Source organism: Anopheles moucheti, chromosome 3, assembly GCF_943734755.1.
Source record: "Anopheles moucheti chromosome 3, idAnoMoucSN_F20_07, whole genome shotgun sequence".
Taxonomy (NCBI): Eukaryota; Metazoa; Arthropoda; class Insecta; order Diptera; family Culicidae; genus Anopheles; species Anopheles moucheti.
In genome coordinates this window covers 18,043,666-18,059,776 of record NC_069141.1, presented here as the reverse complement: position 1 = coordinate 18,059,776, position 16,111 = coordinate 18,043,666, and positions in this window count along the sequence as shown.

Here is a 16,111-nt window from a genome sequence, read left to right as displayed (position 1 = left end):
GCCCATTGTTGCACTCATCCCGTACCATACGAAAGGGGAGAATGAAAAGGGGGTTAATTCTCTATCCCAAATTTTACTAGAAACGTTTGATGTAAACTTTTCTACAAAATCACCGACCGATTTGTTTTTTTCTTTTCATTTTGAAACGTGCGTGTTTAACGGCATGTGATAAATGTGTGTGGAGTAAGTGAAAAATGGCAAACCTAGACGCAAAAAAGAAAACCTATACATTATGAGTATTTAAAGCAAAACTCACACAAAAACGTATTAGTACACTAATTTTACTGCAAAACAGTAACGGCGTTGAAGGCGATGTAATAACTAATTATGTCATAAGCAAAAACAATTAATTTAACGGATAAGATATTATTATTAACGTGTACCAGCCATGGCAGAACAGAAAATGGAGGATGCAAACGAGGGACAAGGCAAAACAAAACAAAACATAACTGATATTACACACATACACACAAACAAACACATGCGCGTATCCAAAGACTGTAAAGAATGTAAAAGGTTAGTTTGATAATGCCCTAGGGTGGTTTGTAGGTTTTTATTTAAATTCTCGATAAGTCAAAACTTAATATAAACGATAATTTTACGAACAAATTTTATTCGTAGCGTAGCGTACGTTCCAAAAACGGATGGTGAAGGTGAAAGGCAAAAGCAGTGTGAAAGATGGTTTTGTTTTATCTCATGCCATAATGCAAATGAAAACATTAAACCCACTCCTGATCGATCAGTCCGATGGGTGTGATTAGTGTGAGAGTTCAAAGCACCCCCGATTACAGACTCACATTCGGTTGGGCTGTACTTTGTGGAAGTAGAAATTTTCGTTTTCGAAAGAGAGAAACAACTGTTAAAAGCTCTTCTAAAGGGAAGGTATTAAGGTCAGTACGTCAGCAAACGGTGGGCAATTAAAGGTAACTGTGCAACTAACGGTGACGAGAGCGGATAAAAACAAATTAAACACACACATACATACAACGGTTAGAAAAAAAAACCAATGGCGATAATATGTATTAAGCTGAAATCGTGCAGCCAGTATCTTATTGTAATAAGTGTAAGCAAATAACGGCAAACACTAGTTTATTCCCTCGAAACTTTTATTGAGTTTTCTACGTCAAACAAAACAAACAAAAAAACCCCCACACACAGCATACGAACAAGGAAAACTCGCAGTGCTGGTGGAAATAATTTTAAACACATGGCATGATATTGGTGCGCTTTATTTGGCCAGTAGCTGACCGAAAAGCAGTACGCAGGGTGTATAATGAAAGCGCTCAAATTTATATACATATTTAAAAAAGACGACCCCAGTATGGTTGACGTCATGGCGAAACGATTTTTTGTTTTGTTTTTTTGTTTTATTTGTGGAAAGATGTAGAATTTTTAAACCACTACAAAAGTATTCATTACAAAATACACACTTATATACACCCACTTACACACTCACATCGGTAGATATTTAGTAGCAAAAAGGAACATACATACACACATACAAACATTACAGAAAATGGTGAACGCGGTACGAACAGTATAAAAACCTTAAGTAATGTAAGCGAAAGACAGAAGAGGGAAGAAAGAAAAAAACCCAGCACTAGACTAAATCGGCATAAATTAGCTAAATCGAAAAGCGGGCAAAATTAGCAAAATCGTAGTATTACAGCAAACAAATCACATACACCACAAACAAACAAACAAAAAAACAAACAAACCATGTCTTTGAAGTATCCCGATTCGATATAAAGATTCCTCTGTTTTTTGCTGCTGTACATCGCGCCATATTCCACGTTTGGTTGTGTGTTTTCACAATTAAGACCACTCTCGTTCACCATCCGGCTGCATACACATATACGAGTACGATTCTATATTGCACATTACCTCCCATGCATGTTAACATTTCTTTGCTGTGTTGAATTGTTCACTACTTAACTGCACGAAACATACATAAACACACACAACCACAACACAACAACAACAAAACGTATGCTCAGTCATTTTCATGGTAGTATTTATAGCAGCGGTCATGTAAATTTAACACAAAAACCAACTTTCAACGTAAAAGTAAACGAAAAAAAACAACGCACGACTGTGACACGCGGCGGAAGTATTGCAAATAAAACACAGACAAAGACAAAAAACAGAAGGAGAAACAGTGAAGCGCACATGACAGGAACGAAAAACGATTCTGTATCCTAAAAATGATAAACTAAACGAATGTTAGATACTATAGTACACACACACACACTCACGAAAGCAGAAACAGAGCTCGTTTAAACACGATAAAGAAATACTAGGGCGACGAACGAATATCCTATTCTAATCACAAACAGGAAACAATAGAAGCAAGTAAAGCGAAGCGAAGTGCGCTAAGCACTAAGTGAAACTTAAATCCAGAAAAAAAACCCAACAGAGGAAAACCGGTGAAGAGCGAGGGAGAAAGCAATCCTTATCTCATCCCCGTGAACAGACGTTTTCTTTCTTCCTTGTATTTTTTTTTTTTGCGAGAACGTTAGTTAATTGAGTGAAAACGATATATACACTATTATACATATATAAATATATATATTAGTGACTTTTTAAAGAAAACCCGCAGAAAGAAAAAACAACAACAAATAGACTAAACAATGAAAACGAGTATCGCGATACTGGGGTGGGAAAATACAACACGTAGTCGCTGTGTTTATAGTAAATTGGAGAAGAAAAACATAAAACAAGTAACTTTAACACATCAAGCAAGCGAGTGCGTAACACGAACGCGAAGTTTAAAGCAGAAAAGAAGCAGGCAGATAAATCGTTCGCCCATTTTTTCACACAACCAGCATGTAACGAGGAAATAGAGACACAGATAGTTACGCGTGTAGGTAAGGACATTCATGAAGAACACTTGTTTTATACTCTCGTGTGCGTTTATCCGTTTGGGGCATCCATTTTGATGGTAATTTCCGGGATGAAAACGTGATCCAATCCATTGCGGCTCTCATTAACTATCGCCGCCACTAGAGAAAACACATTAAAACAAACAAAACACAGAAACTATCACGGAACGAATGCAGTAAGAATGTTTAACAGGCAAAAAAAAAGCCATAAACGAACGAGAGTGGTTGTTGAAACCTCTGGAATGCTGCTGGCCGATAAGGGCGCGCAGCAACAGCAGTGGTAGAATGGGTGCAGTAAATATTAATTAATAGCGATACCAAAATCCTAGTTGTAAATATAGTGAAATGATATTAAAGAATGATAAAACAACACATCACACGTGCGCCGCAGCACAGTGTTGTGTGTGCGCGGGTGGTGTGATGAAGGTGAAACATTTTCTTTCCCATTGCAAGTAATATCTTCAACATACCACAAGAAACTCCTGGACAGCGAAACACCATACACATAGTATACAGTAAACAGTTCAGACATTATAATCATTCCTCGAACACATACGAGAACCCCTTTTTTTTCGCGGGACATGCCACAGTATTCTCCCAGGCGTTTAGCGATTCGAGCTGCATGGGAAATGGCATTACCGCCCGCATGACTTTGTGGGGTTGCAATTCGTTAAATATGACGATATTTATATTAAAACAACAGCAAAACAAAACAAACAACCTATCAGAGCGTGTAGTGAGTCTTTCCCGAAAGGTTTTTTCGCGGTGCGTGTAAAGAAAAGGATGCATTTATTCCAGTTTCTATGAATCCTCATTGAATGCATCCCCATCTCCCACCCCTTATCCTCCGTTTGGAAGAGATGGAATAACTAGTATGAAACACAATAAAAGTAATAAAACCGAAACAAAAGCCATTGGAGGGAGGAAAAACTACTCAACACGAACACTAGAACACCGAGAAGACAAAAAAAGGAAAAAATTCGTAAAAATAGCTAAGTGTAAGACAGAACAGAACTAATAATGGAAGCAAACGAAACATCTCAATGTTAAAAAAAAAACACTCACACACATCCTCGTGAAGCGAATCGGTGGAGAACTCATTTTGTGCAGATTAATACACGCAACAACAACAAAAATACTTACCATTCACTACTATCTTAGTCTAAAAGAAAACACAAAAGGAGACTTCTTCGCGAACGTGTCGTGCAACTCTTGGTTGCCGACGTGGGAGAGAAGAAGTAGTAAATATGAAACGAAAACCAAACGGGACTATGTATGAATGCAAGATGTTAAGATGCGTAATAAACCCCCCCCCCCACACACACACACACACACACATACAAACGATCGTGAATCGGGAACGAAAACACCGTGGTGAAGCGGAAAACAGCTAACGAAACTAGAGAAAAGAAACCAGAACAGAAAAAAAAGCACTCAAACAGACTCATAAACACAGAAACAGGAAGACATACACACGTGAAAAGTAAAATCGAAATCGTTCAATTATGGAAAAGTGAAGGAAAAGAAGGTAAAAAAAAACATTATACAAGAAAAAACATGGAAAGACAAAACCGATCTGCTGGAGTGGTGGTAGAGTAAAGTGGAAAAGAAGAAGAAGAAGAAGAAGACGAAGAAGAAAACTAGTGGAGTAAGAGAAAACAGAAGAAAAAAAAACTGAAATAAATTGCTACAATGGGAAGTAACTGTCATAAACTGGAATTGCCGTGCAAGCAGTGAAATGTGTGTTGCGATAAGCAGTCCGAAAAAAACACTGCAAGAAGTCCATCCATCCGTCCAGCACTGGTGAGTGTACAGGTGAGTTTTTCTTTTAATTTGCATTTTTGTTGTGCTTATTCTTTATTTTCTGTGTCATCTTTCTTTTTTCTTATTTTATATTTTTTTTCTATTCGATTTACTATCTGAAGATTCCTACTTCTACTGTGACTTCTACTTCTATTTATTGCATTTTTTTCTTTATTTATTTTCTATTTCTATACCTATTTTGATTTCCTTTTCTTCTTCTATTTTGTTCCAGAATCTTCCTATTCTTCTTCTTTTGTTACAGGATCTTCCTCGAGTATAGCCACTCGTCATCCATCCTCAAACTGTTGTTGTCCTCCTGACGCGAATATTCTGCCACATCCTAAAGCTTCCAGTGTTACCGAATTGTTACGGCACATTTCAACTTCGTAATTCCACACACCCAAAAACAGCATAAGACTAAGTATTAAAGCCTCTGAAACCTCCCGTTGTGCTTCTCGTAAATATTGACTCACTGCTGCCAAAACCAGACGTGCCGGGGGTTTTCCGCTGGTTCAGCATCGGAGAGTTGCAACCGAAAAGCACAACACGGTAGAGTAACTAAATGACAAAATTATTCACCGTAACCAAAACCATGTCACCGGTTGCAACGACACCCCATCCCGAACCGGCAACCATGGTTTGGGGAACCTTAAAGCTGCACTACTGAGCACTTTCCGACCAACAAATGCAACTAGCTGGAGACGAGCTGCAACGTTTCGCATCGTACTTTCTTCATCACCATGTGCATGTGCAAGGGTCGCAGGAACTCTTCTTGGCGCTCAGCTCCCAACAACCACCAGCTCTTCCGCACACAATCGGGAATTACGAATTCGAGACCCGGGTTTTTGTGCGGACGCGTGTGAAACGTGTGAGAAATACAAGTTTGTTTTTACGATTATCACTTGGCATCATTTGAGTTATGTTGGCCATTTATTTTCCAGCGCGTTTTCCGTGCTACCAGCAGTGCCACCAGTGCCACGGTGCAGTGCATCCGTTCCCCGGCAACATCAAAACGGGGTGGTGGAATATGGCAAAGCGAGGGTAGATTATTCAAAGAAACACACACACACGGCACCGTACGTTGTGGAAGCTTTTCGTGGCAGTGGGCTCCCGGAACTCCGGTGGCTGTGCGAGCGAAAAACGATATGACAGTAAATGCATGTGCCAGGAAACAGGAATCGACTTTTCAACTTGAAAGACTCGAAAGACTTGAATCGGATGCAGCAGGATAGGAAGGAAGAAAAGAAAGCACAGCTTCGAAGCTGTTTCCTTACAACGTTTTTTTGTTGTTGTACTTTCTCCTCAACTACATATTGACTATCTCTTCTTTCATGTCGTGCACCATTTATGATCTTATCGAGAATTTTCACTCGGGGAAATGAACTTACACTCCTTGATTTTTTTTTCGCACCACCACCGGTGTATTGATGCGAATTATAAAATGTATTTAATTTCCATTAATTGCTTTCTGTCCTAGTTATGCCAGGGGTTTGGAGTGTAAGTAATAAATTTGTGGAGAGAATTCCTTTCTAGTGGAGGTAGAACATTTGTTCATTTTCTTGCAACTTGCTCCAAAAGTATTTGATTCTGTGAAGAGCTTTATCCACCATGTTCGAAAGTTTTGTAAGTGTTAGTGTTTTTAGTTGCCCAAAAAGCTCGAGAAAGTAGGAAAAAAATCATAACTACCAGAAATTACACTCCAATTTGTGTCGTTACGAAAATTGGCTGACGACTGCGCCGATATTGCACGCTTTAGAAAGGAATCCAGACGCAGTAGACCATGACATTGAATTGAACCGGATCCAGGATCTGGAGGATCAATCCCCTTGGAGGCCCAGGGCGGCATTATAGTTGGGGCCTCTAATTTTAAAAACGTGTTGCGTGTGTGTGGGCAACTGAGATAATCAGCTGCGGGTTTGTTTTGGTTTGTAGTTTGAGCCAGAATGGTTGCACTTTAATTATCACAAAGTTTGTTAAAAAGTAACGTTTATTTCATATAACAAAAATACTTTGTTGTAAAGGCAAGAGTGTAATAAAAAAACGAACAAACAAACAAATGAAACTGAAAATACGAACAGCAATGCAAATTAATTATTGTCTTTCGACTCTTAAATTCGCGATTTTCGTTTCGCAACAAGCACCATCCGAAAGTATTTTTATTGATAAAACAACACGTAAGTATAATGGGTGTGTATTATTTGATGAACGTGGTTATTTATTTATTGAACATTCTGTTTTATGAACTCCATCCTCACACCATGTCGATCGTTCCACGCACATTATTTTCGTTTCTAGCGCATGCGTTTAAATCTCCACCAGTCGATGAAAACAGTGCATATCCGAAATCCCATACAAATCAGCTGTTTTCAGATTTCCGATACCAAGAGAACATGTTTTTCAAGAGATGACATCTTCAGTGTGGCATAAATTTGCCTATCCGTATTGCATTGCATACCATCAAACCCGCGTGAGCGACCGCTAGGGTAAACTAGGCGTGGCATAAATTTGCCCATCCGTATTGCATTGCATACCATCAAACCCGCGTGAGCAACCGCTAGGGTAAGGAAGGTGGATGAAACGGCATCCTCGCCCAAACTTTCCGTCGGCTGCTACGAAATTCCATACAAAACGAGCTGTTTTCAGATTTCCAACACCAAGAGAGCATCCAAAACAGGAGGTAACATGTATGTCCCTGCAGCGTGCCTATAGCTGAACCGCTCTCGCGTGTTAACATTGCCGGTGATCGAAGAGTTTCTCACACGTTGGCTATTATTGCAGGGGTTTTGGGGACTATATTGACATGTTCAGCGTGATGTTGTTTGGCTCGTTTTGGTATCTCATATAATCGTCCTTTATGTCTCATATAATATAATATAATATAACCTTTGGCAAGTTATCGTTGCCAGCAACAACATTTGACGGTCATTCGATAGCTCTACCGAACTTGTCAACGCATATAGCCTTTCCCGAACAAAGCAACACCGAGCTGGACTTGTCAATACATACGACGCCAACCCTGCAACGCACACCATCGCTCTCTTCAAGATAAAGAATCCCCTCCCTCATTCGCATACCTGGCTTATCACGCGCTGCTCGCAATTAGCATCGGCAGCCGATCTCGCTCTCACCATTCGAGCGATACGATCGCCGTGTGTGGCTATGTGTAGCGTGTGTGATCTGTATCCACATGTTACTCAGGCGAGGGGAACTGTTTGCTCTCCGGTATGATCGCCTTGTGTGGCTATGTGTTGCGTGTGTGTGTGGGCAACTGAGATAATCAGCTGCGTAGCGTCGGCTGATACGAAATTCCATACAAAACGGGCTGTTTTCAGATTTCCTACACCAAGAGAGCATCCAAAACAGGAGCTGACATTAATTCCCCTCCAGCGTGCATATAGCTGAACCGCTCTCGCATGTTAACATTGCCCGTGATCGAAGAGTTTCTCACACGTTGGATAATATTGCAGGGGTTTTGGGGACTATATTGACATGTACAGCGTGACGTTGTTTGGCTCGTTTTGGTATCTCATATAATTGTCCTTTATGTTTCATATAATATAATATAATATAATCATTGGCAAGTTATCGTTGCCAGCAACAGCATTTGACGATCATTCGATAGCTCTACCGAACTTGTCAACGCATATAGCCTTTCCCGAACAAAGCAACACCGAGCTGGACTCGTCAATACATACGACGCCAACCCTGCAACGCACACCATCGCTCTCTTCAAGATGAAGAATCCCCTCTCTCATTCGCATACCTGGCTTATCACGCGCTGCTCGCAATTAGCATCGGCAGCCGATCTCGCTCTCGCCATTCGAGCGATACGATCGCCGTGTGTGGCTATGTGTAGCGTGTGTGATCTGTATCCACATGTTACTCAGGCGAGGGGAACTGTTTGCTCTCCGGTATGATCGCCTTGTGTGGCTATGTGTTGCGTGTGTGTGTGGGCAACTGAGATAATCAGCTGCGTACCGTCGGCTGATACGAAATTCCATACAAAACGGGCTGTTTTCAGATTTCCTACACCAAGAGAGCATCCAAAACAGGAGCTGACATCAATTCCCCTCCAGTATGCATATAGCTGAACCGCTCTCGCGTGTTAACATTGCCCGTGATCGAAGAGTTTCTCACACGTTGGCTATTATTGCAGGGGTTTTGGGGACTATATTGACATGTACAGCGTGACGTTGTTTGGCTCGTTTTGGTATCTCATATAATTGTCCTTTATGTTTCATATAATATAATATAATATAATCATTGGCAAGTTATCGTTGCCAGCAACAGCATTTGACGGTCATTCGATAGCTCTACCGAATTTGTCAACGCATATAGCCTTTCCCGAACAAAGCAACACCGAGCTGGACTCGTCAATACATACGACGCCAACCCTGCAACGCACACCATCGCTCTCTTCAAGATGAAGAATCCCCTCTCTCATTCGCATACCTGGCTTATCACGCGCTGCTCGCACTTAGCATCGGCAGCCGATCTCGCTCTCACCATTCGAGCGATACGATCGCCGTGTGTGGCTATGTGTAGCGTGTGTGATCTGTATCCACATGTTACTCTGGCGAGGGGAACTGTTTGCTCTCCGGTATGATCGCCTTGTGTGGCTATGTGTTGCGTGTGTGTGGGCAACTGAGATAATCAGCTGCGTACCGTCGGCTGATACGAAATTCCATACAAAACGGGCTGTTTTCAGATTTCCAACACCAAGAGAGCATCCAAAACAGGAGCTGACATCAATTCCCCTCCAGTATTCATATTGCTGAACCGCTCACGCGTGTTAACATTGCGCGTGATAGAAGAGTTTCTCACACGTTGGCTATTATTGCAGGGGTTTTGGGGACTTTTTTGACATGTACAGCGTGACGTTGTTTGGCTCGTTTTGGTATCTCATATAATCGTCTAAAAAAAGCCAGAAATGGTAGAAATGGCAGATAAAGAAAAAGGAGTTTGAGTACACTGCATACTTCTTTTGCGTAGCCGTGTAACCGGGCCGATATAGCTAGTCAAATAGAAACAAATGTTTTATATAACCAAGGATATTTAAAATCCAAGGATATTTTCGATCAAATTGTTTCCTTTTTAATTAGATTTTGTGCTATAAACCAACTCTGCTGCTAAATTTCCAAAACTCGCACAAACGGCACAAATTGTTTGGGGCCCCCAACACGGCGAGGCCTACTCCGCCTACCGTTTGATCCACCGCTGACCTGGATCAGTAGGCGACTAAAGCTGAAGGCGTCTTCCAAACATGATAATGTTCTATCCAAAGCTTCTCGAATCTTCCATTTGCAAAGCTTGCATGGTATCAGTTGAGAGTCGACTTGGAACGGAGTCGATTTAAGCAAGCAATAGATCCTGACAGTGGGAAGAATTCAACATCTACTTCAATAAACTACAGTTCAACTGGAACGGTTCATTGCATTAAAACAACCCCTCGTAATATCTCATCCAAGCAGCAATGGATTTATTGGGAAGAAAGTCTTCCCAATTGTGCTTTTTTTTTTTTTGAATGTGCCCGAAACGGAACGCTCCGTTACTCACATCTCATCATCATAATTTTACATTTCGAGACGAATTTGCAATCCGGTGTAGTATTACGGCGCTGCTCTAACTTCCCCATAATAATAACAAAAAGCACACCTACGAACAAACATTATACACCAACGCAACCCACCGAGGATGTGATAGAAAGTGATTTTCACAGCAACAATGAACGAACCACCATTTGCTGCCATCGTTGCTGCATTGTTTGCACCAAACAGACAACGTTCTCTGCGCGTGGTGTGTAGGTTGTACCGTACCGAAAATACTGTACGCCTTCAGTTCACAACACAGTCCCACGGGGTGGGAAGCATTTCCCGGCATTTTCTTCCGGCCAGTTCTTTCTACCGAGAGCAATAAATAATGTCCCAGCTTCATAAACACTCGCATCTCCCTAATACACATTTGTACTGATTTCGGCTAGCCTGATGTGTGTGTGTGTGTGTATCGTACGACAAACCGCACCAGCATCCAGTTCTCTCGCGTGCATTGTGCGTGCGTAGTGTCTGCTTCCGGGCGCTAGCACAGGGATGCACTTTTTGCCAAATGGAGACTCGGCCAAATGAGCGCCACTCGGTGCAGTGTACAGCACCGACGGGTAGCAGGGAGCGTATTCCCCGTTGTGGGAGAACAGATCTTGGGCATCTTGGGCGGGCCAGGATGATAGCAGCTCATTGTGCCTGCCGGGTGGTGAATGCTGATGGATGACGTGTGCAGAAATTACGTACGATTATGTTGCGCCTTCCGGGTTATTAGTGTTTCCCAGGGGACTGGTGCGGGACTGGTTGCAGGTTGAAGACGGGAGGGATAATGTGAACCCGAAGAATGAAGTAACTGATATCCTTTTTTGCATTGGTGCAGCAGTTTGGCAGCAGCATGCGAGTGATGGTGTGCATGACGGTGTACAAAAAGCGTTCCATCCAGGTGACGTTTAAAGGTTAGTATTATGAGATATGGATGGCTGACAGCGAAGCGTTAAGGTACAATCTTGCTACAGATATTAAACCATAAATCACACTAGACGGACTCATCAATAGATCATGTGGGTATGCGTCATAGCGTCATCACAGGAACTTAGACGTGATGATAAGAACCATAAATTCAAATTTTAGATATAATTGCTAGGAAGCAGTGGAGGATCAATCCCCACGGAGGCCCAGGGCGGAATTACAGTTTGGGGCGTCTAATTTTAAAAACTACCCGCCAAAAACCCCAAGGTTAGGTTAGGCCTATTACGCGCGCTTCTAAGGGAAGGTCGTCTCCCTTGCCCAAAACAGAGTGCCCATTTCGTGCGTAAAAGGGGCAGACAGACAAAAAAAAACAGCAACCAGCACCTTAAAGCTGCTGTGTCGAACATAAACACAGCAAAAAGTTGAAAGGTTGTCCGAAGAGGGGAAAACCAATGGATACTAGGATGGTTTACCCCGAACCAGCGTTGTTTCTGATGAGGCGCGCACCTGACAGGGGTTTTAATTAAAATGCAGGGCTTGCGTGGGTTCGATTTCATTTGATCGGGGTAAGATGGCAACGGGCATGAAGCGATGTATGCGGGTTTGAATGTTAAATAGCGTTTTGCTTGTTCTGCTTGTACACCGTTACCCTTAAGATATCTTCCTTTAAACGATCTCATTTAGCAAGCATTCAAAATGAAGCAGTAACGAAGAAGACAACAAATATTGCAAACTCTTCCTTCAATGAACACATTACAGTTGCATGAATTAACCATTTTACTCTATACGGGTTAGTTGGAAGCTTTAACCTGCAAAGCACTCTTATCACACGAAATTGCATATAAATTCTTTCTCGTCATAAAACTTCATTAAACCAACCGTCGATCCAGCGATTTGCGATAGGCTTTAATGTTCGGCCACCACAATTGACCATCCGTGATGTTTTACTAATTGATTACCGAGCAACGGTACGTGCGGTTACATGATTTGAACACCGCACAGCCACCAGTTTTTAGCAAACTTTAATCCTGCTCAATTAATGACCGATTGTGGTCTGGGTTGGGTGGCGTGATACAGTGAGGTGTGGTGTGAGAAAAACACACATGCGCGGTAATAATTATCACTGTAATAAAAATCAACATTTGTTTCCGCTTTATTTCAATAATTAATAATTTGTTACATCTGTGGCGCAAGTGCACAATGAATGCGCGCTCTTGTAGTATGTGTTCCTTTGTGTGTGGTTTTTCACTGTTTTGTATTCCATTTTCCTTTCGTGTTGTTTTTTTTTTCTGTCCTTCCTTTCGGTTCAGTTTCATTAATATTTTGTTACTGTTATCCATCAGAATGCATTTCACGAACCGGCGCGGAACGTGATTATTGTTGTCGTACCCACTTTACTTCGCACTTCCTTCGTTTTGCACCGCAAACTCTAAATCAAGCTTGCTTCCAAATCTCATATTTATTGATTTTACTTTATTATTCCATTAAATTGCATCATCCGTCACATTGCGCTCATCGATTAATGCTGCGTTTAATTATTAATGCATAATTGATTGTAATAATACCGTTTTCGCTTTTTCATTTTGTCCGTGCGCCAATTATCGTTTAGCACACACAATTATGTTACGGCTTTCCGATGCACGTACGCGCATTACTGCCATGCGTAGCTCAAATAGGAAGGAAGCAAACAAAAACAGCGACAGCGAATGAAACACATGATAAATTGAATTAAATTCACACAACTCATCAACCCCCAAGGCTTGCGCCTCGGGTACCGTTATCCACCATTTTCACTTAACTTGTTTGCTATCTCTTGTTCCCACCTCTCTATCGCTTTCTCTCTTTTCGAACATTGTATCACGTTTAGTTTAGTTTACATGTTCCATTGTTTCGTCTTCTGTTCTTTTCACTAAATCACACTTAATTTACACTTGTTTCTGTTCATTTCACTTAGTTCTTTTACGATTCGTTCACGCTTTCTGTCGTTTTTTTTCTTTATTTTCTCCTTGTTTACTCTTTTTATTGATGACTTATAGGAGCAAACAAACGTTTTTATTATCTTTTTTTTTTTGTATTTTTTTCTTTATTTTTCTTCCTTCCACTAATTCGCTTCGCAGCGGAGCGGGGCACTTATGCATGAGGTTAGAGAAATAGAAGTGAAGTAGTTTTTGTTTGTTTGTTTTCTTGTGTGTTTGCATATTCCACATTGCGTGTTACCTAAGCTGAAGCACAATTTAAATAATTTCTATCATTTTCAAACAATTACATTTCACTTTAGCTAAGCATAGTAAAGAGTTAAAGCTATAGAAGAAGAAAGCGCTTTTTCAATAGTGGTAATAGTTAATAGTAGCAACAGCGCTGTAACTCTATCATTTATGAATATGCCAAATGAAAGATTAATTTGGTTTCAAAAACTACTCCCAAATGCATGCACATACACGTTTTGCACCTTCAACCAAGAAATGAGAAAATGAATAAATCAAACCTTCATTTCAGTGACAATTCCATCTCATCTCATCCAAGCATGCCTGGAACCAAACTTATCAGCGAACGATTTTCAATCGTAGCAGGTGTGTGTTTTTTTCGTAACCGGAACCAACAAAAAAAAATCACAGTAAATCCCTGCCCACACACAACCACCAGAACAATCGATCGTAATTAGCGTTGCGTGGGAACAGACCAAAATCCCCACCCAGGTAAATCAGGTTCCCTTCTTCGCAGGCCGATTGGCGATGAAGCGAGGGATGTAACAGATCGGGCGGTTTACCACATTGACATACTGTCGAAATATTTTATGTTTTCACGCCAAATGCTCGTCGGAACGTTCTTACACACGAATAATACTGCATTATTGTTGGTGTGGTGGAAATCCGTCAACGAACGAACAGGAAAACACATTTCCCCCCCTTAATGTACTCTTCAATCGGATACATTTTCTTCACGCACACATTTCACTTAATGATCATGCCTGATCATCGCGTACCGCAAACAGGGCGCTACAAAAAAAAATACAGCGACATTCATTTAAAAGCATAATGATGTGAGTAGAACACTGCACAGCCATCGAAAAACGCACCGGTCATACGGAACGGAGCTCCACAGTATTTCATCCTTCTTCTTGTGTACCTAGTCGCCCACACACGCGGTTATTACACTCGTGTCACGCGAGCGCATTTCACCAAAAAAGCAGAAGCAAAAGTATCCGAGATCCGTTAAATGTATACACGGGATGTAGCGGTTTGCATATTCCCCCTTCCCCTCTATCGGCCGTAAAGGGCTGCCAGCAATGCGCAGAAGGGTTTGCTTCCCAAATGCCCCCCAAAAAAAAAAGGGAGTAACAAATTTTAATGAATATTGATGATGATTTTGTTTAAATGCTAATTACTCCCAGTGTTGACCGAACCACATCACATCACGTCACCCGAGTTGGGGGAGCGTCATGTGCGATACCGGATGTGACACTACGGTGTTATATGTGTGCTGTTCGGAACACTTTTGACGCTTGTTCTTCACCCCGCAGCTCATTCACCGGCATTCATTTCCAACAAACCGTACACGGGACACGGGATGATATAAAAAGCGATTCACTGCGTCCATCCGAACAAACACATAATCTACCCGCGGGCTGTCTACTTTGAAAATTTTGGCAAAACCGGATTATGTGCAGGGGCTCCATCATCACTCTTCCGGTGCATTTGATATGAGATCGAAATTAGTTCCGTTCCGCCCCGGCACACGGGGAAGGCAACGAGGAGCCGATGCAAAAACAAAACAAAAAAAGGTAACGCGATACTAACGAGTAACATAATGCTTTCTCCACTGGTTTTGTATGCAGGTAATTTCACAATTAGCTTTTTTTGTTCGTTTGTTCTTCCTATCTCTACATAAAACCGATCTGCAACGGGAGGATTTGTTGTGATGTAAATTATGGACTTTGCGGGTTACAAACCCGTACGCGAGTGGAGAAGATTATCGCCCAACCACACACGTAAGCACAGTATAACACGCGGTGCGGCACACAGCTGTAATTGTAACACAATATACTGATTTTGAATGCATTCCTGCCACAGCACATTATTATGCGCAGCGGGTGGGTGAGTGAAATGCAGTAAAATTTAGCGCAAATGCTTGTAAATTTTATAAAGCTCATTTGGTATGATGATAAGTTTAGTGCTGCTGCCAGTCTCGCGGTACGGCACGACAGCCGGGAGCGAAAGTGTAACATTAGCATTATTATCGTCGTATTAAACGATGACGAAGAAATGTGTTCTTTTGATATGTGTTCATACGTTTCGCGGACTGAATTCATTCCTTTTGCCATACACTTCATTGTTGCACAACTCCGCAAATATTTTTCTATCATAGATGTAGAACCAATGTAAAGCCACTTCCGAAAGGGCAGCATATTTCCATGCAAAATATTTTCCAAATATTCTTCAATCGTTCACAATTTCCTTTCTTCGTTCTTAGTAAATGATATTAAATGTTGTACATATTGCGCGCTTCCATCTTCCGTTCATAAGAATTCAACCTTTCCTACACGTCCCTCTGGGGGTCTGCCGTAGAATCCATTAAACCTTATGCCTTAACCTTGCTTATGCCGAGCACGGTGCTTTTTTTTCCTAAACCATTCACACCAATTACTGGCATTTTCCATTCTGCTAGAAACTGACACAAAATGATTTAAAGCATATCACGCCGTGTAGTGTGGTGTGCATCCTGAAAGTCATCACTCCATTGCCAGGTCAGTAGTGCCAGCAACAACAACAAAAAAAAAACGCAAGTCGCGCGAAAAATCTTTTCCGCTTTTCTTCGGTCAAGGCTAAGATTGACCCCGCTTTTCGAGAGCATTCGGTTTGTCTCAAGCATATTGTTCCATTGTACCATTACCAGTCCAAAGTAATAGTTGGTCGGAGAAAA